Source organism: Gallus gallus, chromosome 2 (assembly GCF_016699485.2).
Source record: "Gallus gallus isolate bGalGal1 chromosome 2, bGalGal1.mat.broiler.GRCg7b, whole genome shotgun sequence".
Classification (NCBI taxonomy): Eukaryota; Metazoa; Chordata; class Aves; order Galliformes; family Phasianidae; genus Gallus; species Gallus gallus.
Window position 1 is genome coordinate 47,011,270 of NC_052533.1, and position 23,537 is coordinate 47,034,806.

Sequence of the window (23,537 nt, forward strand, 5' to 3'; positions counted from 1 at the left end):
TGAGCTGTTAATAGCCATGGGAGTTTATCCAAGCGCTTTTATCTGGTTCAGATAATCCCTTAGATTACTTCTTCCCTCTCTTCCTTTTACTAGAAGGTAAATATCTTTGAGAAGCCCCTTTCCCTTCATTTATCCCAAACATACAAGTATGTTCTCGTAAAGACAAGACTAACTTCTGGTTTTATGTTTTTTTCTGTTTTCTGGTTTAACTCATTAACTAGATACTTGAATAGAAAATGGTTCTCGCTCCATTACCTGAAGGAGTTACGTGCTCTTCTCACGTAAAATCAAAGGCATGTATCAAACATATCTACTCTGAGTTTGTCCCTGAAGGAATACTTTACAATGAGCTGAAAATTACATGGCATCCTATAAAAAAAATAGAGAGAAACGAAACTTAGGCTTAGGCTTATCCCTTTAGGAAAAAAAGTAACTGTCAAGGGAACTTACATGTTTTAAGCAAATTCAGGCTGCTGAGCGAAGCATGCTGCTAGTATTTAATGTTGTTGTCTCAGCCTCTTTCACACATTTGTGCCTTGGGAAGCCAATTGACATTTTTCAGTGGAGATTTTTGAGAGCAGTGTGCTGTTGTAGAGGTTAAAAAAGCTACTGCTCTCTGCTGTCAGGGAATGGGCATAGAAGAGGCATAAATGCGCTTACAGAAATCTAAGTGATGATCCCATTTGCTAAACTTTACTCTCGTGCCTTTCTATAGCCATGATTTTTTGCTGGCTTTTTACAAGACCTGATTTTATTCCACGTTTCAACAAAAATTCCTATTCTAGCCTCTTGTGACACACCTTGAAAAAAAAGAGAGGGGAAGATCTAACTTTTTAGATATGTAGCTGGTTGAAAATAGTACAGTTTTCAGTGAATGACTGCTGAGCTGGAAATTGGTATCAGAGGGCTCTTTTCTGGTTCAGGTGGTATTTGGTATTTTCACTAGCGAAAATGGGTGACAGAGTGGAAAGTGTACTCATGAATATGGAATTGAGAACGGCTGCAGACATACTGGAGGAAGGACTTGATGGAAATGAAAGTGTAACCTACCTCAAAGTGAAGCTCTAGAAAGACATCATCTTTCTTTACAGGTCCAGTTTCCCTCTGAGAGATGCCTGTTTGACTGCTGCCATCTGTATGTCCTTTGCCTTGCATTCTTTGTGCCTCCGGTTGGTCTGCCCACAGAGTTCAGCACTCCACCTCCCAACCTCAGTCATTCTCTTGGGTGTCCCAAAGGGTCCTCTTTTTCCCCTATTGGACTGATTTTAACTAAGTGGGTGCTAGCAGGAATGCAAACATTTCATCCTTACAGGGGAGATCTCTTTACTGCCTGTTGGGGCAATTTGAGACCAAGGACAGCGGGTGGGCAGGTGGCATAGGGGTTAAAACAGCTCCTTTGCTTGCATGAAGCCATATGCAAATATGAGTCAGTGCAAAACTTTTCCAATTGCCCTAAGATATACATCACCAAAGATAAATAGAGTGGATTTCTTTGAAGGGCTTTCTGCAAGGAGCTCAGTGGAAGCCTGGACAACTGCTTTGGACAGAACACAACTCCTAGATAGTTAAAATTAACAGCAACATATCTCACCCAGTGTGTATACACAAAAAGAACAGCCCTCGTCTGGGAGAGCTCACAGTCCACATCTAATCGATTGCAATATGTTTTTCATTAAGACTCATTGTTAAAACAGAAAAAGGAACAGTTCAGTAGCAGCAAAATGATTTCAAAAAGGATTCAAAATACTTTTACCTAGCTTTTGTCTTCAGATATAGTTGGCCAGAGAGAGCAGTGGAACCAAAGTGTCCTCTGCTAGCAAGGCTCCTGGCAACTTGCATACAGGATCCTCCTTCCTAACCCTCCCACGCCATCCAGCTCCTACTGAAGTCAACAGCCATTTCATGAGGGTCACTGTTTGGTATCTCTTTGTGTGATATCTGAAACAGATGGAAGCCATAAATTGCAAGGCACACCCACTGTTCTTTTCAACGCAGAACTTGAGACTATCTAGGCCAGGGGAAATCTTTTCTGCCCACGAAAGTCCCAGTTTCCTACATTATGACCTATATCAACAATATCAAAGCTCAAAGCTATACTGTTACACTGATGACTTGGTTCCATTGACTGTACAGCTAAGTCAGTACATATAAAATTGCAGGATGCATTTAATGTAATTCGATTAGATTTAATTGAATTAAAACTATTATTAAATTCAGCCAAAGGTAAGTCTATGGAATTTTTTTCTAATAACTCAAAAAGCTCAAGTCTGGATGAGTTTAAAATAATAATCCTACAAGAAAGGATGATTGAATAAGTAAGAACATACAAACATTTAGAAGTCCAGCTAGATATGAAGCTGAACTTTATATATCACATAAATCAGTCATTACAGAAATGGAAATCAATTTGGGAGGGTTCTCTCAACCTAATTTTTGCTCTGCTTTTAAGTATTTAAAGAAAGATTGATTTCGTGCCATTTTAATTGGCTTAATTTAGCTAAGTATGGAGGCCCCTGTGTTAATGTAACAAAACATCCTTTATCATCTGGCCATGGGGAAACTCTTAGAGCTGTTTCCCTAAGTTGTAGCAGCTCCTGGCATTGAAGACCTTCTGTCTTTTATTTCCTAAGGTGGCATTTTAGGCAGCTACTCCACTACAGTTTCTTAATACTTTAAGATACGCTGGTCAAAATAGTCACAATTTTCAGCCAAATGTTCTTTTCCTTCCTTTCTGGCTTTAGTTTCTTCTCACTTGAAGACATATAATGGAACACTCAAACAATAGGAAAATGAATTAATGAGACTGCAGTCTTGAGGTTTTTCAGTGGAGGCAGAGGGGCAATTAGGAGTTATTCCTATTGCTTTTGCTTGGACTGCAGATTTTCAATCACTGGTTGATGCAGTCACCAGAGGAGAAATAATTATCAGAGAAAGTGCCTGACATTGCCTTTAAAGTTAAAGGAGTACTTGCACTGTTCAGTAGGTAGCCTACTGTACTAGATCCAGCTTGTGTGTCACCAAGAAACTATGGGCATACCCAGGTACCCAAGGGACAGAGGACTGATGGAAGGGACCCAGGTGGGCAGAACCTGTATGCTGAGTCTGTGACCCTGTGTACCAGCCAATACAAGTGTCTTCCAGCAGCTACTCAGAACTAATGTGAGGATGTAGTCCCTGGCAAACTAAAGGTTTGCTGTTACTTTAGTTGAAAGTTGATGGAAAAATTTGTCAATACTTGAAGAGTCTGAGAGATTCTGATTCACAGAACTTCTGTCATACAGAATATGTTTGTGTAACTCCCATCATAACACTGGCAACATAGTGTTCGGCTGCTCCTGCCCTTGTGCTGCTGGATGGCACAGGATCATGCATTGCCTACTCCCATCTGCATCCTTACTAAACTGAATAGTTTTCCCTGTAGGTGGCTCTGTTTTCCTACACAATTTCGGGAGTGCTGTTGCTTTAGAAACAGCGTATAAACAAGACCACATCAGGGTTTCCTTTTCTCCTTCTAATGGATGTGATATTCAGAAAGCAATGGTTGAAATTCAATGCTCTTTAACACTCCAGCTGTGAAAGTAGCTGCACTTCTTCTAGTCAGCCATTTTCCACAAAAAAAAAAGTTCTTTTGGTGCTTGGTTTTGAACAAAAATTTCAGAGGAAAGGTTCAGCCCAAGCACGTTAGAACCCCTGTTTGAGTTGCCCTGAGGTGCAGCAGCTGGTATCAAGGTACTGACCTCTTCCCTCATCTCTCCTGGCCTGCTCTGGGGTTCTCTGTTGCCTATGGCTTCTGCAGTGGTATGAGGTGCCTGAGTTTAGGCAACTGTAATGAACCCGAAGTTTCAACTTTGTACATGTGTATATCTGTAAAAAGGATATCTTTCTGCTTAAGAAAAAGAAGAGTTTTCTGGCTGCCAACTTTCAGCTGAAACTTTATTTGCTGATTTCAGGTTCAAAACACTTCGGATCTTTTTCCCATTTTGTAACACTTCTTTGCAATTGCCTCTCTGCTCTGTCAAAACAGGATTTTTGACCCATATTGCAATAGTGTCCCACTGCAAGTTACTTCACCTTGAGTTGCTTTTGGGGATATTTCCTTGTCCTTAGTTGTACGTCAGTTAGTGACTGCAGTTGTTCAAAAGCAAGATGCAGCTACTCACTCATCTTCCTCTTGGTACCTGCATCCAAAAGCTGTTTCTGTGGAATGAGTTGGCATTGAGACTGATGACCCTTAGCAAAACTAAAATCATAGAATCATAGAATCACCAAACTTGGGAAAGACCCACAGGATCACCCAGTCCAACCTTCCACCCATCACCAATAGTTCTCACTCAACCACGTCCCTCAACACAATGTCCAAATGTTCCTTGAACACCTCCAGGGTCGGTGACTCCACCAGCTCTCTGGGTAGCCCATTCCAGTGTCTGACCACCCCTTCAGAGAAGTAGTATTTCCTAACATCCAACTTGAACCTCCTGTGGCACAAATTGAGGCCATTCCCTCCAGTCCTATCACTGGTTACATGAGAGAAGAGGCCGACCCTCAGCTCACTACAACCTCCCTTCAGGTAGTTACAGAGATCAATAAGGTCACCCCTGAGCCTCCTCTTCTGCAGACTGAACAATCCCAGCTCCTTGAGCCGCTCCTCATAAGGCCTGTGCTCCAGACCCCTCACCAGCTTTCTTGCCCTTCTCTGGACACATTCCAGGGCCTCGTTGTCTTTCTTGCAGTGAGGGGCCCAAAACTGGACACAGTACTTGAGGTGCGGCCTCACCAGTGCTGAGTACAGGACATATTCAGTGGGATGCTACTTCCTTCTCTGGATCCAGCAACTTGTATGCCCTGGCATGGCGTGGCTACTAGGCCCTGAGGAGGCAGATCTTTGTTGTTGAGCTTTAAGGAAGAAGATTGAGAGAAATCTCAAGATGTGAGTCCATCAGACAGAGGAATGACCACATTTAAATTGTGTTTGGAAATGAAGTCTGAACTGCAAAAGAAATAGGAAGGCAACAGCAAGTTCTTTCTGGAATGCAGAACAGTGGCTGGGTAAAGAGCTTGAGTTGATTCCTTCTGAATCGGGGAGAGTTACATCAGGAGAAGTAGTGGAAGTCCTCCCACTCCAAGGACAAGCGCACAGTGGATTTTTTGATCAGCTGGATCCAGAGATATTCTGCTCTTCCCTCTCCCCCCCGCCCCCTCTCCCCCAGGATCTTCATTGAAATAATGCTGGACCATATTAATGCAAATGAAGTAGCTTCAATTTGAGGGACTGAAGGCCACAACTCTAGCATAGGTATGGAGCACCATGAGCATCTCAGATCCTTGCCATAGGAAAGAACAGCTTTCGTAGATCATAGAATCATAGCATCATAGAATTGCCTGAGTTGGAAGGGACCTCAAGGATCATAAAGTTCCCACCCCCTGCCTGAGTTACATCAGGAGAACATCTTCATTTTGTGCTTCTGTGAGCTGGTGGTAGAAAGTATCATATGCTAGGACTGGCAACCCACCTGAGTTCATCTAGTCCCCATCTGCTAAAAAATAACCCACTCTTGTGAACCCAAAAATGCTTGGGAGAGATGATGACACTCTGACAACTCCCAGACTCACAAACTGCATTTTGGCACTGACACCACAACAAGTTCAATCTATCTGTTCATTGCTTGCATGAATTTGTATCTCTCCAGCAAATGTGATAACTCAGAGATACTGAAACTGGAGATTATTTCTTCTAATTTCCATCAACAGGAAGTGAAGCTGATGAGAACGAGGTACTGGCTGGGACCCACCTCCATGAGAAGGAGATGAAATCACAGCCCTCAGTCACTGGAAGGAAACACTGTAATGGGTTTGACTGCAGATTGGAACCAATTGTGAATGTAAACCCTGCCCTGAGCTGGGGTACTTCCTAGAGTTTTGCCCCAAATACATCATGTATTTGAGGTTGAACTTGGTCACTCTTCTTTGCAAACGTTGCTACCAACAAAGTTAATTCACAGAGGCATTGCTTTCTTGATGAATCTATTAGAAAGGATAGGTAGCAGAAGGAACCTAGTTGTCTAAACAGTCCCAGACTTTCTAAAAATTAAATTATTGTAAATTATATGTTACTTCTAAATGGATTCCTAGAGAGACCTGAATACCCAAGGACTTTTCAGAGAAGGCAAAGCAAATGATTAAAGGTTGGAGAGTATCCCATGATAGGAGAGATTAAAAAGATTACAGCTATTTAGTTTAGTAAAGAGTCTAATAAGAAATGACATGACAGAGGTATATAAAATAATGTATGGCACAAAGAAGGTCAGCAGGTGCTCCTATTTATCCTGTCTTGTGAAAGAGGCACAAGAGAATACCTAATTAAATTAAAAGGCAATAAATTTAAAACTAGCAAAGAAAATGCCCTTTTATGTCACATATAGTTAATCTGTGGAACTCACTGCCACGATAAATTATGGAGGTAAAGACTTATAGTTGAATTAAAAAATGGATTAGATAGATAAAAAAGACAGAATTGTCAAAAATATTCAAGTTGTGTATTCAGAAGTAACTCAGAGTCTTATGCAGCAAGATATGTGAGGTCTCTGGTGAACTCTTCGCATTGAATACTTGATGGATAATACATAAAACTGTCCTCACAGCAAGACCAGACTGCCAAGTTCTTGGTCTTGCATTTTTCAATTAAAAAGTTAGGTTTTCTTTCCCCCTAAGTGGAGTAGCAGAAGCAGTAAAATGTCCACTCTTGAGGCAACCAGGAAATTTTAGATTGGGGTGTTCTCTTGGAGGAGCAGAGAATTGCCTCAGTCAGAGGAGGGATTTGGGCTTCCCTCTATAAAGGCTTCACTATGCTTTTGAGTCACTGTGCTGCATGCTGTAAGCCCTCAGCTTGCATAGGGCTTCTTTATTTCTTGGAGAGCTTCATATGGCTGGTGTGTACAGGTGTGACTTGAGCATCTCTACTAAATTCTCATCTTCTCGAACCTCTGGGGATGGAACACCTGATTTCTGAAGCCAAACTTAGCATAGGCATGAAGTGGATGTTAGCTGAAGTTGTAATGCTTCCATATGGGTGCATGCCGCCAGGGACACTGATAATCAACCACAGGTGCTCAGGGAAGGCTTGTTAGGGGCTTCTTAGGAAACGTGGGTAAGTTAGGAGGGCAAGAGTGTGGAGGAATAGTTGAACTGTGATTTTTGTATTGTATTTTTGCTATCTGTAATTCTAGTTTTGGTATCTTGGTTCTTTACTAGAGTCATATATGTCTTACTTCTGAAAAAAAAAAATGGCACTTAAGCAAGCGTTTTAGAAAATTTAATACAAAATAAGACACTGTCATCTCCGTGCTATTCTAATGGAACAACAAGACTGCATAGGAATAACAGGAAGCATGGGAAAACAGGAGACAGCTTCCTCAGGGGTGTACAACTTCTTGGTGTCTGCTTTATGCAATGGAGACTGCCATGGAGCCACACAGCTTTGGACCTGAACAGGAAAATGTGTTTCCTGATTCAGCCTCTTCTGACTCACTCAACTGTAGAGGCACAACACAGGAAGGGAGATGTTCACACAAATTAGGCAATGTGGGGAGAATTGGGAGAGGTGAGATCAGTTTCTGGCTTTTGCAACCACACAGATTTACTAATCTCTCCTTTGTTTTTCATTTCTGTATGTTTAAAACATGCATACTCCTTTTGTTAAGCAATCTTCGGTCATGCTCATTCAGTATATTAATATGAGGAAATGAGAACTTAATATGTGAATGTAGTGCTGTAGTCCCAGATAGCAACAAGTGTAGTAAAAAAGTGTCTGGGTTTTTCTATAGAGGCTGAAGGGACTTAGTCAACTAATTCCTACCCTTTGAAATTCCAGATAAAATATTACTGTCACGTGAGCAATTAGTTAGATATGTTTAATAACTATCATGTATTAAATTTGTAATTTTGGACTCAGGATAGGGAAGGTCTTTGTGAATCATGAGGTCCAGACTCCTGATATTTAAGGCAGTCACATCATATATTCCTCTTCATTTATCAGACTCAGTTTTAAAACTAGTTAGGATTTTTGCTCCCTGCCCTGTTAGAGCAGTTGAGTTCGTTCCAAAATCTGGCTCTTCCAGTGGCTGGAAACTCTCTTGAAGCATGATGTAGAAGTCCAATAATGGTAACAATTAATGACTGACAGGGTTACTTATGAATTGTTTCTTATGTGACATCCTGTAAGAAGGGAAAATAGAAGGGTAATGTAGCTTAGGGTTACATCAGGTGATTCATTTCCAGCAGGGAGGAGAATACCAATGGCCCTGTGCAGAGCATCAGTGCAACTTCATATAAAACACTATGTATGGTCCTAGACCCCACCCTGCATGGAAGGACTGGATAGAGTGAGTGTGTTCCCAGTGCAATGAAAACCCTTTGCCAAGACTGAAAGAGCAAGATGTACTTGGCCTAGCAAAAAGACAGTTGTGTAGAGGCTATAAATAAGACAGGTAAATGTGAGGGGAGTAACAATCAAGGAGGAAAAACATGTTGTTCAGCCTAAAATAAAATGTTAACGTGAGAGCAACGGACCAGAAACAAGTTTGGTTGGAAGTTTGAAGAAGGGGTATTGAAGGCAAGAGGCTGTGTCATAACTTTTCAGTAGGAGTAGGGACATCAGCACGTATACCTGCTCTTAAGATTGCCCTTGATCAGGCTCCAGAAGTTTGAATTTTCAGCTTCTGACAATGGCAGCCTCAGTTATGTGAAAGATTTCTACTGACCTTATTTTTAAAATACATGTACTTAAATTCCACGGGAACTTTTTCCAAAGCTGGTTTTAAGTATTACACCAACACTTACACTTCAGCATCCTCTCTTCTAGCACACTGTGTCCTGCTACAGCTACAGAGAGGGAGCAATCACCTCCTCTCTTCATTTTTGTACTTCCATCCAAAATACAATAAGCACTATTTGTAAGATACATTTGCTATGTCAAAATCATTGGTTCTGTGAACCAGGCTGTTTGAATGGCTATTTCATGAACATGAGAATAGTCAGAACAAATATTTTTGCCCATCTTTGGAGCACAGTTTATTGTTACTCACCCTCATTTCAGTCTTCTGAATTTTAGTAAATTTAGTGATTTAAATTAAACGTATAATTAATGCATGTGAGTTGACACACTGTTTGCTGAGGCTGGTGTTAACACAGTAGACAATAACAGCCTACTTCTAGCTTATCTTCAGTACTCTGGCTTGTAAAGGAAATGACAGACCTCTGGCAGTGCTAATGGGTGCAATAGTAATATGTATTTCACCAACGATCTCTGTAAGATAAGCAACTTTCACAATTAGGAGAGCCTTCTCATTTTATATGAACATTTGCCACTTCTGAGATACTTCTGGATCTGGGGAAGCAAATAGGTGTGTTTAGAATTTGAAGGCGGCCAAAAAATATATACATTAATTCACTTCAGTAGGTGTAAAAAATTACCCCTGTCACAGATGGATGGTTTCTGTGATCCACAGCATGCAGTGCTGAGTTATGAGGCTTTGTGACCAGCACTGGAGAAATGTCCCTAGGCCAAGACAACAAACCATGAACCCATGTCCTGAGACATACGCCTCATCGCTGAGAAGAAAGAGGTTAAACTTCAACTCCTCCTTCACAAAGTCTTGGGTTCTGCAAGGGCATGTCATGAAAATATGTATGTAGTTAGATAGTCTTTATAACTTTTGTGGAGAACACATGGCTAGCCCACATGGGATTACGTCTGCCAAGGCCTATCTCTATTTCATGTGTGGTAAATCTGGGTGTAGTTTGCTAAAGGATGTCAATGCTGCTTTCATGAGACACATGGGAAGTTGATGAACATTGGAAATACGTGATTTTGCTCTATATGGCCATGGCCTCTCCTTATATATCCATGTGGTCCTGACGTTCGCTTCCTTTTGAGGTCTATATGATTTCAAATTCAGTTCTACAGTTTGGATGTAGAGTCAGGAGAGAAGGCAAAGGAAAGCCAAACATAGAGTTTAGGATCTCTATTTCCCATGAGTTTCCCCACAAGCAAAAGAGAGAAGTGATGCTTGTGTACTGTGGCAAAGTTCCTTCAAAACTGAGTACAAAGTAAGACCTGTTCCTCTGGAAAATCCCACCCCCAAATCTTGCTTACGTTCCTGATGGAACCTTGTTGCAAAGCTCTCTGTTGGAACACTGTGTAGTTTTAGTAAAATTAGAGTTTCTCTTGGTACACTTGTGAAAGGTTTTAAGGAAGCTGTAGGCAGACAAAAGGAATGTAAGGCCAGAAACGAGCACACCTGAAGTTCCTGACCTTGGGGAGGGGGGGTGAAATACTGCTGTCTGTTACAGAGCTTCCTTAGAGCCTGATGCCCACCCAAGCACTTACATTCCTGTGGTAGTCCTTAAAATCACGGTCCCGGACTGACATCACTGCAACAGTTCTAGAGCATTTGCTCCCTCTCTACTGTGCTGCACTAGCCTGTGGAGGCAGAATTGACAGAGGAATGGTGTGGAAGACACATTTCTGGTGACCATCAGGAAAGATCTTTGGTGCATACAGGGAAGTGTTGTATTCCCAAACTTTCCAAGCCTCCAGGATGTGCAGAATTTGCACTTGCAGAACCTAAGAGCAGAGGTTGCTGGTGTGGCCTGTGGGCTGTATTACATTTCTGCGAGCCTCTGTCTGTCTGCACTTGCAGAGTGATGTCAAAACATCATTTTTGGCCCTTTCTTTTTAAGTAGGAAAAGACGCAAAACCCTTTCTCACCATGTGGGCTCTGAAGAAGCAGTGAGGGCCGCGTGGGACTGAGGACACTGGAGTCCCATCAGCACAGGAACAGGAGAAAGGCACAGCAAGGTAATAGCTGCCTGTTTGGGGAAGCACCAACCTATTCCCTTGTGTGGGTTACAGAAATCTTCCCCAGTTTCCCAGCCTATATGGAGCTTTTCAGCCTGCAAGAGTTCCCACTGACAGCCCTAAAGGCACCACAGACCCACAGAGAGAAATTACAGTTCTCTGCTCTTTTGTCTTACAGTTTTTCTCTCTCCCTTTTTTCTTGCTGAACTGTTCTTATCAGGAAGATTTTTTTCCCCACAGTTCTGAAAGGTGATCTTTCTTCATGCAGGAAGAGCAAAGGGTCAAATCCTTGCCTTATTGTTGTTTTCCCCCTCTGTATGTTGGATGTGTTTGCTGGCTCCTATTCCAGAGTTGTGATTGGCATCAAGGCTGGCAGTGACAATTGTCTCTACCGATCTCTAGACTTCATTAAATTAGGTAGTTAACATTCAGAAAAAGCTTTGCTAGTTTCTGCCAAAGTGAATTTCCTTGACTTCCACTTCAGCCTTCCCCCCACTGCCTGGCTCCGTTGCGGTTTTCTGAGCTGACACAGAACAGCAATGGCTTTTTTTCTGGATTTCCTACAGGTCACCTTCCAGCTCTGAGCTGGTGCAGAAGATGGAGGAGCGGTGCAGAAGGCAGGTGGGACTGGAGACCCTGCAGGTAAATACACAGCAAGATACAGCAGCATTAGCCGGGAGTGAGAGAAAATGCTGCTTTGCTCCCTGCAGGCACAAACTTGTTGCTTTTGTGGTAAAATTCTTCTTAAAAGCTCACACTGATATTTTTTTTTTCCTTAGTATCTCACTAAATCTCCAACAACTTCCATACAGCCCCAGTATGTCATGAAGCTCCTGGCAGGTAGAGGTTTTCTTTGATGCAGGGATGGACAATATTCCTTTTGTGAAATATTGAGAATTGGCAATGATGTGGAGGGTTTCATACTTGTCACCCCAAAAGAAGTTCATGGAGCTCACCCACAGGAAATTTATTTTAGCACTTTAATATTCTGTGAGTGCATTTGGGAAATCATTGAGAAGTGAGTGTGTAACTTCTGTTTTGAAAGCAAAGTTATTATGGTGTTTTTTTGAAAGCGTGTGGAAAAGCTGTCAAAGGAAAACTATCCCTGAACTTTGAATTTGTAAGTGACACCTTCACACTTCAGCCCAGTCATTGGTGCTGCTGGGCCTGCAGACAGGTCACACTAATGTTTAACTTCAGCCTGCGTTACTGCTTCAGAGCTCTTTGTTTCCTCCCATCTACATAACCTCATTCTTTCCCTTTCCCAGAAGTGAATACACTCACCTCATCTCCTTTCTGTCTCCCAGCAAGTCCATTCCTTCCATTGTCTTTCTCAGATCCTTGTTTTGAGACCTCTCTACCTCTCACTTGCTATCTCCTCTCTAGAGGAGTCACATAATATTGGACTAGACAAACTAGCGTTTGAAACTTCCCCAGCAGAGCTGTTGCATACATAGGAGGATAGAAGATGGATCTCCGTCTGGAGTCTTAGTTTAGCAGTGCAAATCAGAGTGATAAGTCATAAAAACACTTATTGAAATATATGTAGAACTTGTGGCATGCAGTATGGTAACCAAAATACACTGGTTTTGCTGATACACTGTTATTGTGTGAATCAGAATATTGACAGTAAGCAATGAAAATGCTTAGACATGGAAAAATAGGGGATATGGATCTTCCACACAGAGAGTCTATCGTCCATGATCACTTTCTGTTTGCAAGATCGTGATCATTTATGCTTATAATAGGGAAAGTTTAAAACATTATTGGTAAGTATTCTATACTAATTATTGTTTTAATAAAGCTGACCTTTTACATGACAGAAACCTTCCTATCCAGCACAGTGAGCTGTTGTTGGAGATACTGACTGTCCTTCTGCAAATCCTTTCTGCAAATGCTCCGTGGGCTCTGGGTTGTTTTTGTTTAACCTCTGTTTAAAACTGTAAATGCACAACAAAGTTATATGTGTATATTGACTGGGTTACATAAAGGTGACCTCCAAATTATAGCTGCTCTTCCTGGGCTGCCAAAATGTAGGCTGATCTTTATATGTGATTTGGCATCTTGGCTATGGCTGTGTTTTCTCTAGCATTGTGCTAGTAGCCTGGAACACATTAGGCAAGGATTATGTCTAGTGCAGATGTGCCAGAGGGCCAAAATGTGTGTGAAACTGGGATGGTAACTGAATTAGGTTTTATGATTATTTTTAGCCTAATTTCCTATGGAAATAAAGCATAAGCCATCCCACTTCCTTTGGGTATACATGTGTGTCTGGCTTCCTGCTTTTCAGCTGCTTTCTGAACCCATTGTCCTGGTCTGATAGTGAAGTGGTGTTATCTCCAATTTAATTAATAAACATAATTAATGAACATGGCCAAAGGGAGGGGGCCATGCTGGGCCCCTAAGAGGAGAGGCTGAAAGGTGAGCATGGCTCTTGCTGGGCATGGGATGTACCCGACCTGGGGCACAGAGCTCTCAGGGACCCTACTTCTGTGCTTCTGCCATGCCCCTTCAATATTTATGTATTCATACGTCAAGGATCATGGTGCTTACTTTCTTAAGTGTTTTGATAGCCATTCCAATGGAACAACTTATTCGGGATGTCATCTCCAAGCAGTTGGAAGAAAAAAAGGTTATCTGGAGTAATCAACCTGCATTCATCAATGGCAAAGCATGCTTGACCAATATGGTAGACTCCTGTGATGTTGTGACCAGCTGGGTAGATGAGGAGAAAGCAGTGAATGTTGTATATGTTGACTTCAGCAAGACTTTTGACATATCTCCCATAACACTGTCATAGGTAAGCTTAGGAGTGTGGGATAGACACGAGCACAGTGAGTGGATTGAAAACTGCCTGACTGGCAGAGCTCAGAGAGTTGTGATCACCAGTTCAGAGTCTGTTTGGAGGCCTGTAGATAGTGGTGTTCTCCATGGGTTTGTGCTGGGTCCAGTCTTGTTCAGCATATACATCAGTGATCTGGTTGAAGGCACAGAGTGCACCCTCAGTAAGTTTGCTGATGATATGGGAAGAGTGGCTGAGAAGGACCTGGGTGTCCTGGTGGACAGCAGGTTGGCCATGAGCCAGCAGTGTGCCCTGGTGGCCAAGAAAGCCAATGGGATCCTGAGGTGCATTCAAAAGAGCATGGCCAGCAGGTTGAGGGAGGTTATGCTGCCTCTGCTCTGCCTGGTGGGGCCGTATCTAGAATACTACGTCCTATTCTGGGCTCCTCAGTTCAAGACATACAGGCATCTTCTAGAGTGCCAGCAAAAGGCTACAGAGATAATTAGGGGCCTGGAGCATCTCCTATATGAGGAAGGACTGAGAGACCTGGTACTGTCAGCCTGGAGAAGAGAAGACTGAGGGGAGATCTTATCAATGTTTATGCAAGTAAATATCTGAAGGGCAGAATTCAAGTGGATGAGTCCAGGCTCTTTTCAATGGTGTGCAGCAGTAGAACAAGGGGCAATGGACACAAACTGGAACAGAAAGTTCCATACAAATATGACGAAAAGCTTCTTTACTCTGAGAGATACAGAGCAATGGAAAGCGCTGCCCAGTGAGGTTGTGAAGTTTCCTTCTCTGGAGATATTCAAAACCCACCTGGACACTTTTCTGTGTAACCTACTGTAGGAAACTGCCTTATCAGGGATGCTGGACAAGATGACCTCCAGAGGTCCCCTTGAACCCCTACAATTCTGTGATTTTATCCTGGGACTGGAGATAGGCGCACTGAGCCCAGCTTGCCTTCAAAAAGGAATGATTTGGGTGAGGCTGATGCTGAATGTGCTGACAGTTGCCATTCCAGCAAGGCTGTGGTAACCTTCTTCCTTTAGAAATGTCAAACACCGTGCTCTGGAATGAAAGTGAGGACGAGTGATGCTGTGGAGCAGCACATTTACAGGTTCACTCCGACTGCAGAATGACCAGCGCTGTGTTGCCCAATACAGGGCGCAGTTTTTAATTATGAAGGCTTATTCTGGTAGCTTTGAACTAGATTTTGTTCAGTATGAAATACATGGTGTGTCTCAAACATTATGCTGATCTATTTTTTTTTCTATCACAGAGATTGAAGGTGTCTCTTTACCTAAAAAAAATAAGATAAAATCTGTATCATCTCCCCAAGAGAGTATCAGAGGATCAATTTTTCAGCATGGGATTATACAGTTTGGCTGTATAGGCTTAAGGTTTTTAATTTGCTTACACATAGATAGACTTACTTGAGCTCTATACATCACCAGATCAATGTAAATCTATTTAGTAGAATCTTGGGTCAATATTAAAAGAATTCCATTAACCAGCAATAAGGACCCTGGATTAATCTGATTACTATAGGTTTTGAAGCACACAGAAAGGATCAAGGATTTTTATTTCATAATAATCTTAAACAATGACATTGTGGATATTCTTCCTGTGCTCCCAAGTCCTGGAAAGCAAGAAGGAAGAAGGATAGAAGAGGCTGTGAAGATAGATTTATTTATTTCATTCATATTGTCTCTTTAGGTTAGCACCTCTGATGCACACTAACAGTGGATGCTTCTGCAGCTTCTGGTAGAAAAAAGGTGGATGGGCAGAAACAGTTTGTGCAATTACTCCAGGGGAGGAAGAGAGAAGAAATCAATGGACTCTGAAGGACAAAAGCGAACATGACATTTCCAGAAGATAAAATAGATAAAGTTGATTTTTACTTTTTTTTTTTTTTTTTAATACCATGGTGACTGGGGAAAGTAAGAAACAATTTTTCTGTTGTCTTGAGTAGGAAGTCCTGTATTGTGGTCGTAGTAGATTTCCTTTTGAAGGATAATTTTTCTATGACTGCTGGTCACAAATATGAAATCTGCAATGCAGAATATTATTTGGAGAGCCACAGTTTGGTAGTAGAAAATCAAGATCACTCCAGGGAAAGTTACCACTTTGATGGAATGGAGATTAGGTTCTTCATCAGAAACCCCCATGGGCTTATTTGGCCTTATAGGTTTCTTAAAAACTTGTAAAAGACAAAGAGACCATCAGCCAGTGTGACCCTTTTATAGTTAAGTCTTGGTGTTTCCAAATGAATTGGAACCAGTGTGCATTAATTGACTGAAATACAGGCTCAGGTAACTGAATCACTCAGGCCATCTTGGGAATCTGCACTGATGGAAACAGCAAAATAAGAACTGGCAAAGAGAGATACTGGGAGGAAACAAACATCAGCTGCCTGCACTGCACTGGCCACAAAATGGTGGCATCTGCCTTTCTGTTGGCCTGTGTTAGAAACTTGAAGGTAGAGGCCACACAGAACAAACTGAAATATTTACAAGCCGCAGAACTGGCTGCAGATGCTGTAGGCCAGCATTTCACAAGCCTTTGCTGTGAGTTAAAGCAAGATTTTGAAATGAGGCTTGGAGGAAGACTGGAGATGGTGAGGAAAGTTTGAAAAAGGCAAAATCGTGGGTCTGAATTGCAGAAGTAATCCCCAGCGTTTCTAAATCTGCTGGGCCAGCTAGGTGGGGGGAATTGATGAGGGCTTTGGATCCACCCTCAGAATTCACATCGGAGATGCAGCACCTGCAAGGTGGGGAAGGACTGGGGAGAGAAACAGTGATTTGCAGCAGGATCCTCTTCTGACGGCCTTCAGACCCTTCTATAGCAATGGACAGAAGGCCACAGCCTCTATTTCCCCCCGTTTCCCTAGATTTTCTACCTTTCTCTGGATATTAAGCTATAAACTGTTACAGATAGTCAATTTCCTTTCTCAACTTTTGAGTTTATTTATTTATTTTTTGTTTAAAGCAGAGTGTGTAGAAATCCTAATTGCTGCCTCCCAGGACATTGCATGAAACTTGCTACTGTGTCACTGGGCTCCTGTGCAAGAACGCCAAGAATAGTTTCAAATGCTGAGATTTTAATTATTACCAGCAAATCCAACACTGTTCCCCATCAGGTGCACGCACATGACATGGCATCAGCTTCACTCTCACAAATTGGCTTTTTTTCCTGATTGAATTGTGATGTGCTATAACAGCCCCAAAGATCCTTCTTCCTAATGTAAGGTTGGGTTTCCAGCAGGGCAATTTACTGGTAGTTTTGCAGTTTCCACTTCTCCAGCAAGCCCTTTCTAGTATAGGCAAGGCTGAGATAGATGGAGCTCTCCAGGCTAATTTAAGCATTTTTCTCTTCTTGCACTTTAATTTTCAGTCTATATTTTGCTACTTGGCCTGCACTTCTTTAAAGAGAAACCTACTACTTTAGCCTTGTCCCCAACCACTGCTCACTCAGAGCATCTTGGATTCGACCTTATGAGATAAAATAACTTCCTTTGCATTAACTCTTTCCTTTTTGAAAGCAAGTATTTTTATTTTAAGGAATTTCTATCCTTCTCCTACCACTGTGATAGACGACCCCATTCTTCTCCTACCCACAACTCCTAAAAGGAAGGTCTATGGAATGAGAAGAGGTAGTAAACATTCCTTCTTCTGCTCTGTTTTTCAAACCAGCAGCTGAGTTGTGTTGTTCCAGAGAAAGCTGAAAGAGCTAGATTTTATGTAGATTTAGGGAACGGGCTGTCTGAGAAGTATATTTCCAACAAAAAGTAACTTTTATTAGTGTATTAAGGATTATGTGTGTATGTATTCTGTGTCAAATTTGACTCCTAAATTATAATGTGGGGTAGTATGTCCTGGACTGTCTTTGGGTTTCATGGTGAGATATTTGTCAGGCTGTGAGAAAGCATATTGAGGTTTTTCACACCCCCCAGCCCTGTTGGTGCTGGGAATCAGGGTCTCCTCATGTGAAGTGCTAATGCAAAATGCATTGGCACTTGCTGGTGAGAGAGTTGGGTCTGCTGGTACGGGTCACTCAGTCCTTTTCATCCTGTGGGATGACAGACCAAACCTCTCATTACACTGAGAGAGAAGGGCAATTATCTACATGCTTCTGTTCATGATGCTTGACAAAAACAGTATTGTTTTAAGCTATTTCTCAGTCGCTTTCTCTATCCTTCACTTGTCAGTATGGATATCTTTCTAGTCCCAATTCAGAAACTGATCTCTATAAATAATAAGTAGAGTTGGTCTCTGCTGTGCAGTGTTGTAAAAAACTCTACTATTGAAAACTGATGTCTATCAATAATGTTAAGTACAAAGATTTTAACAGCTCTTGCACAGCAGGGACCGTCTTCCTAACGTGTTCAGGCCCTGGTGTAGCTGTTTGCTCACAGTGACAATTAAGGCTTTTTCCTTCCCCTATAACACATGTTGTGAACGGCTAAAAGGCTGATTTAGCTCTTCCTTTCATCTCTTGTTCCTAAGTGGTATGCCTTAAGCAGGCCTTCTGGAAGGGTCTTGCTTTTTGTGTGTTTATTTTTAAATCAAGCTACTTTCTTTCAGGTTCCTCAACAAGAGTCTAGATATCTCAGTGGGCAGCTTCACATCCCTGCCCTTATTCTCCTTATCCTGCATTCACCTGTTGAATCACATCCTCCCTGAGTTGTAGGAAGAGAGACAACCCAAATCTGTGAGTGATGATCTGCAGTGTAGGTCCTATCACATCAAGGGTATAGGACATGCACTCACCTCATAAGTAGGTCCACTTGCACCCATGGTGTGTTACCTGGGAAGGGCATGCTTGAATTTAGGTTACTATTACTGAATACACTTATTGGAAATATCAAGGAATTTTCTATAAACTAAGTTTTTTGAAGGGCATGGCTAAAGCTAGCCATTTTATTTTATTTTATTTTATTTTATTTTATTTTATTTTATTTTATTTTATTTTATTTTATTCATATCTAGACACCTAAGTAGAAGTGACCTGGATGAATAGCATCAGATGTGGACTGGGAATCTGCCTCCCCAGCCAACCTGCTCTTGACTGCTTGTACTGCTGGAGCATCTTCAAAGCCCAGCCAAGACTGGAACTGTGGACTGTGCAGGTGTAAGTCATTTATCATAGGGCCTACAATCTAAATCCAAGAGGATAGCGTTGGTTCAAAATGCCTAGGCAAGGTGTTGTCTGCTTCTTAATACTGTTTAAATTAATTCCTCTCCAGGAATTAACCTAAAAAAGCCAGAGATGTAAAGGCATTTTTGAAACTTTTCTGCCCAGTGAGACTCTGCCATTTTGTTCTGTAAAATAAGTCTGAGTATTTGAAAAATTTTCTTTCAAAGTCATAGCACAACCTGCTTTATCTAATGTAACCTTTAATGAAGCTCCCACTGGTTCCCTGACACACTTCCTCACATCAGCTATGTCTCACTGCTTGAGAATTTGTCCTGATAAACAAATGTTGCTATGCTTAATTTCACTCCTGTATTCATAACGATGTCCCTTTGGACCACCTACACCCTCTCCATAGAGCCCCAGAAGGCCGTGGGAGATGAAGACTGTTTTGTGAGCACATTATTCCAGATGTCCTCTCTGCCTGGTGCAGTGTCAGAGCACTTCAGTACGGCTCTTTGGATGTTTACCTCACAGTTTAGATTTTCAGGTGACTCTGTAAGAGTAATTGCCATTTTGACATCACCCTTCTGGGAATGCTGGTTACTTAAATGCTGTCATTGTTGACTTCACTCCTTTCAGCAGCTTTCTGTCTCAAAATGCTTTGCTTTGTATATGTCTCAGAGAGAGGGTGTGCTTCTTAAAAATATGTTCTCTCATTTATTAAAACCTCATGGTCTCTTGCGGCAGGAGAAAAATGAAAATATACTATTTGTAAGAAAACAGGGTGACAGTGTGTGGGAATGACTCCTTATGGTGATAGGCATTCTGGATTGTGGCATTTTCTCACCTGAGAAAAACAGAGCTATTGCCCTAGAACAGAACTTATAACCACACAAATGATTTTATTTTTTAATGAAAGGGAACGTTGTTCAGATTTCAAAGGAACATCTTGCCAAAGTGTGGCAAAGTATAGCATTTGAAAAGTCACATCTTGAGATGCAGCTGGAAGAGAGTCAGTGACAGAGGCCTGTACACCTCTGCAGTGCTGGGCAGAAAAAGAACATTCTGATTGCTATCAGAGCTGGCAATCCTTGCAATACTTGCTTTGGTTGTTTTGTTCGATTGTTTCTGACTCCTGAAAATAGGTTTGCCTTTTCACTCAAGTACTTTGTTAACACTGGAATAATAAACAATGTGTCTTTTATATGACAGGGTACCTGTGGGATTTGGCTAATATGGCTAATATGTGCTCAGGCTCAATGTAAACACTGGGAAGGATAGTATTTATTGCTAAGTGCTCTGTGATTCTGGCTAAGCAGAATACACACTTGTTATTCTTTGTAGTGCTGTTGCAGAGATGTTCAGGGTCAACAGGTTTTCATGCACAGCTACATTAAGTCTATAGATCTTGCACAAGTGAAATCCATGAATGCAACAGGTGAAAGCTGATTAACAGATAACAGTGAATGTAGCTTACAAACAGCCCAAGAAATTCAGTCATTTCTGATCACTTTTCACTACATGACCCACAACTACATGACATTCTTTCAAGGAATGAACAGTTCTGTTTTCTTGCCTTTTACTTATCTGGTGGGGATAAGTGACTTAGATAAGTGATGTAGATGCCCCACGTAGTTGTGCTACTGATGCCCCAGTGCACCCTCTTCCATCTAATCCTTTGCCCTTGATCACTGGTAGATGTAGGGAGCTTTTATTCCTCTCTGGAGCTGCTTTCTACCAGCCTGTCTGGGCAGCCCTTCAACACTCTTCTCCATCCTTTACCAGCAGGCTTCAGTAGTGAGCTACCTGCTAGTGGCAGGTGGGAACAGACTGTAACAGGGTGTAACTTCCATCTCTAACAGCACCTTTGCATATCATGTTCTTGTTTGTTGTAATTTTGTCTCTCCACTACTTTGTAGCCTATCTTCTTTGTAGCAGATTTCCTTATCCTCAAATTGGTCTTTGGTGATCATCTCTTACTTTAAGGTTCAGCCAAGACTACCAACCGAATGGCAGAAATCAAAGAATTGTTTTTTTGGACGAGGGCAGGGAAATAACATTTTCCTTTTATGACTTTGTGGTGGCATCTGTTTTTACAACTGCTGACTGTGCAGATGACTACATGATGTTGGTACTTGAAAGGCTTTGGATTTGAAATTTCAGGCAACTGGCAATGAACTTTTTGGTGTCTCCTTTTTGGCATGTGCTACCACAAATGTCTCCATGAGATCTGATGTCTCACTAAGTGCTGGGCACTCATCCTTTGAACATTAGCCTTAAGGAAGACGGTCAGTCTTATGTTCTGGGGTGGTAATCATCAGAGCATGGTCATAATAATGTCCTTTTTGGGTGCATGCCACTCATTAGTTTTATTTTTCTGTTATTCTTTTTATGTGATTCATCAAATTCTCAGAGAATGTGGCTCTCCCTTTACACCCCAGTATTTTCCTAGCTTTTCTGCACAAAGTTTAGAACACGGAAGAGAGATGCTGCAAGGGCAAAGCTTGCTCATGAGACTCCTGTTGTAAATCCAGGCTAATTTAATTGAAGCTAGTGTTGCTCCAGACATGCTTCGAGCAGAACTGAGCCTCTGTTTTACAGATTTTTAGAGTCTGGAGTAAAAGAGCAATAGATCTTTCTACATGCAAATAAATTAATACTGATAAAGTCTGTTAAAAGACAAACAATAACAGTGGTTGGTTGGACTCTTCTTCATGATATCAGATACTACAAGTTTATAGTAGATGGGTAGATCACTACAAAGTTACAACAGTGATATTGATTAATAAAATGAATCAAGTGGAAACTCCGTACGTAGGAAAACTGAAGCACTGATGGTATATAAGCAAACTGCTGCACTGAACAGAGCACTAGGGCAGATGTGTGACCCAGCTGGGCCACAAACTAAGGTGCTGCTTGTAGGGACCTTCTGATGGTCCTGTTGGTGCCGCTCTGTCACCAGCACCAACAGTTTTATCACAGACAGGGAGCCTGATAATAACAACCAAAGCCTTTCTCTCTTCCTGCCAGCCTTGGTATTGGCTCCTGCTTGTTACCATGTCTGCTTTTGTCTCCAGCTCCTGTACTGAGCTGGAACGAGAAAGAAAGACTGAGTTTCTCCATAAATAATCCCTTTGCAGCGTATGCTAATCAGAGTGAGTTATTTTTCCTTCTGTTTTTCCCAATGCCAGCAATCTCTGTGCATAACCTCAGGCCTTCCTCTCTCCCCAAATTTTTGTCACTGAGCCAACTTTCCACTCCTACTTTTCTCTTCTTTTCTAAAATTTCTCCTGGCTGGACTCCACCTTACAAGGCCTCTTCATTCAGCCGCTGTAAATGGAGGCAGGCACTACATCTGGCTTGGAGTTTGGCACTGCGGCAGTGCACTATGAGCTTGGACCAACTTTGGTGACCATCTCTGACCTCCACTGCCAGCAGGAACCTGCAGCAAAACCTGCTGGGGCCAAGGAGATCCTGAGATGAACTTAATGGCACAAGCAAAATAGAAGAAGCACAGTGTGGATGATCTTGATGCCAGCTATAATAAGTTTTAGAGGCATAACTCTACTGTAGGACTTCATCTGATCAACCCTGGGGCACAGCCCATCCTTCTCTTGCCTTCTGTCCTTCTCACTCAGTAGTAATGTCCTCTTCCATGCACGTGCTCTGGCTGACTCTCACCATGATATGTGTGGTTATTACAGTGTCTGCAACATCACTCTATGTAACTGAGTAGGTGCAAAGTTCAGGTTTGAAATCAACTTGGAGGGAGACTAAACAACGCACAGACTGCAAAACACTGTGTATCTGCAGGGTAAACTAGCTGGAGGATGGTTTCCTATGTCACTGCTAGTTCTACCACCCATCTAATCCACTTTGAGATAGTTAACATGAAATACTTAATGGATTTAAAAATGAGCTCTGGGGAAAGGGTAGCCTTTGTTTTTCCATACCTACCTTTCCAGCACTGAAGTTTTCTAAGGCAGCCTAAAAAAAGGGCCATCTAGCAGGTATGTCCTTGTGCCTCCTTTCAATCAGAGTGTCCAGCCGAGGCGAGGAGCCAGGCAGGCGCAGAGGAGCTGTCTCGCTTCCTCCTCCCCCCCTGCTCCTTTCCTCCCCCCACTTCTCTTGATCTGCTGGTGGCTCCTAAAAGGATTAATTAGAAAGATGTGAGCAGGGGTTGGAACGTCAAAAAACAATCGTCACTTTCATATCTGACCCCTATCACCAGCTGCAGAATTAACAAATTGAATGTCGTCAGCAAACAGGAGTTGCAGATGATATGAAGTTCATTACTAGCAGCACAGGGCTTGTGTTCAAAGCCCAGTTTAAACAACTCTTGCTGATTAAATTCCTTTCAGGGGCTCCTGCCAGACACGTTTAGAAAATACGGACATCTAACAACTCTCTCTCACTTTCTCTCCTTGTCTTCTTTTCTTCCACCTCCTTGCCCCCACCTCATATTTTTTTTATTTTCTATTTCATTATTTTTTTCTTTCTTCTTCTTTCTTTCTTTGTTTTTTTTTCTTTTTCTTTTTTTGTTGTTGTTTGTTTCTTAACATGTGCCAATTATTTGTCTCCTATCTGCAGGTACTGGCAAGTATCAGCGCTCTGGCCCCGCTGTCTACAGCCTTATCCATTTGGCGCCTGCTCCAGCCCTCTCACATTACCAGCAGTGGGGTCTGTTTTCAGCTGTGAAAAGCTGTGAGCACAACTCCCTCCTCCCATCCTCCCACTGCAGCCTCTCTCCCCATTTTTTCC

At 42.0% G+C, this 23,537-nt stretch overlaps 1 long non-coding RNA gene across 4 annotated transcripts in view; it reads left to right on the forward strand.

The window, feature by feature from the left end:
* The window catches only part of LOC101749729, a 55,646-nt gene that overhangs the window by 4,055 nt on the left and 28,054 nt on the right, over positions 1-23,537 (forward strand). For 2 of the 4 annotated variants that reach the window (XR_006938608.1, XR_005855894.2), the window contains exons 2-3: positions 10,741-10,855; positions 11,422-11,497. This is a non-coding gene — a long non-coding RNA (uncharacterized LOC101749729). Of the gene's footprint in view, positions 1-10,737; positions 10,856-11,421; positions 11,498-18,628; positions 18,771-23,537 lie in introns of all 4 variants that reach the window. The other 2 variants (XR_005855898.2, XR_006938607.1) reach the window with 2 other exon arrangements.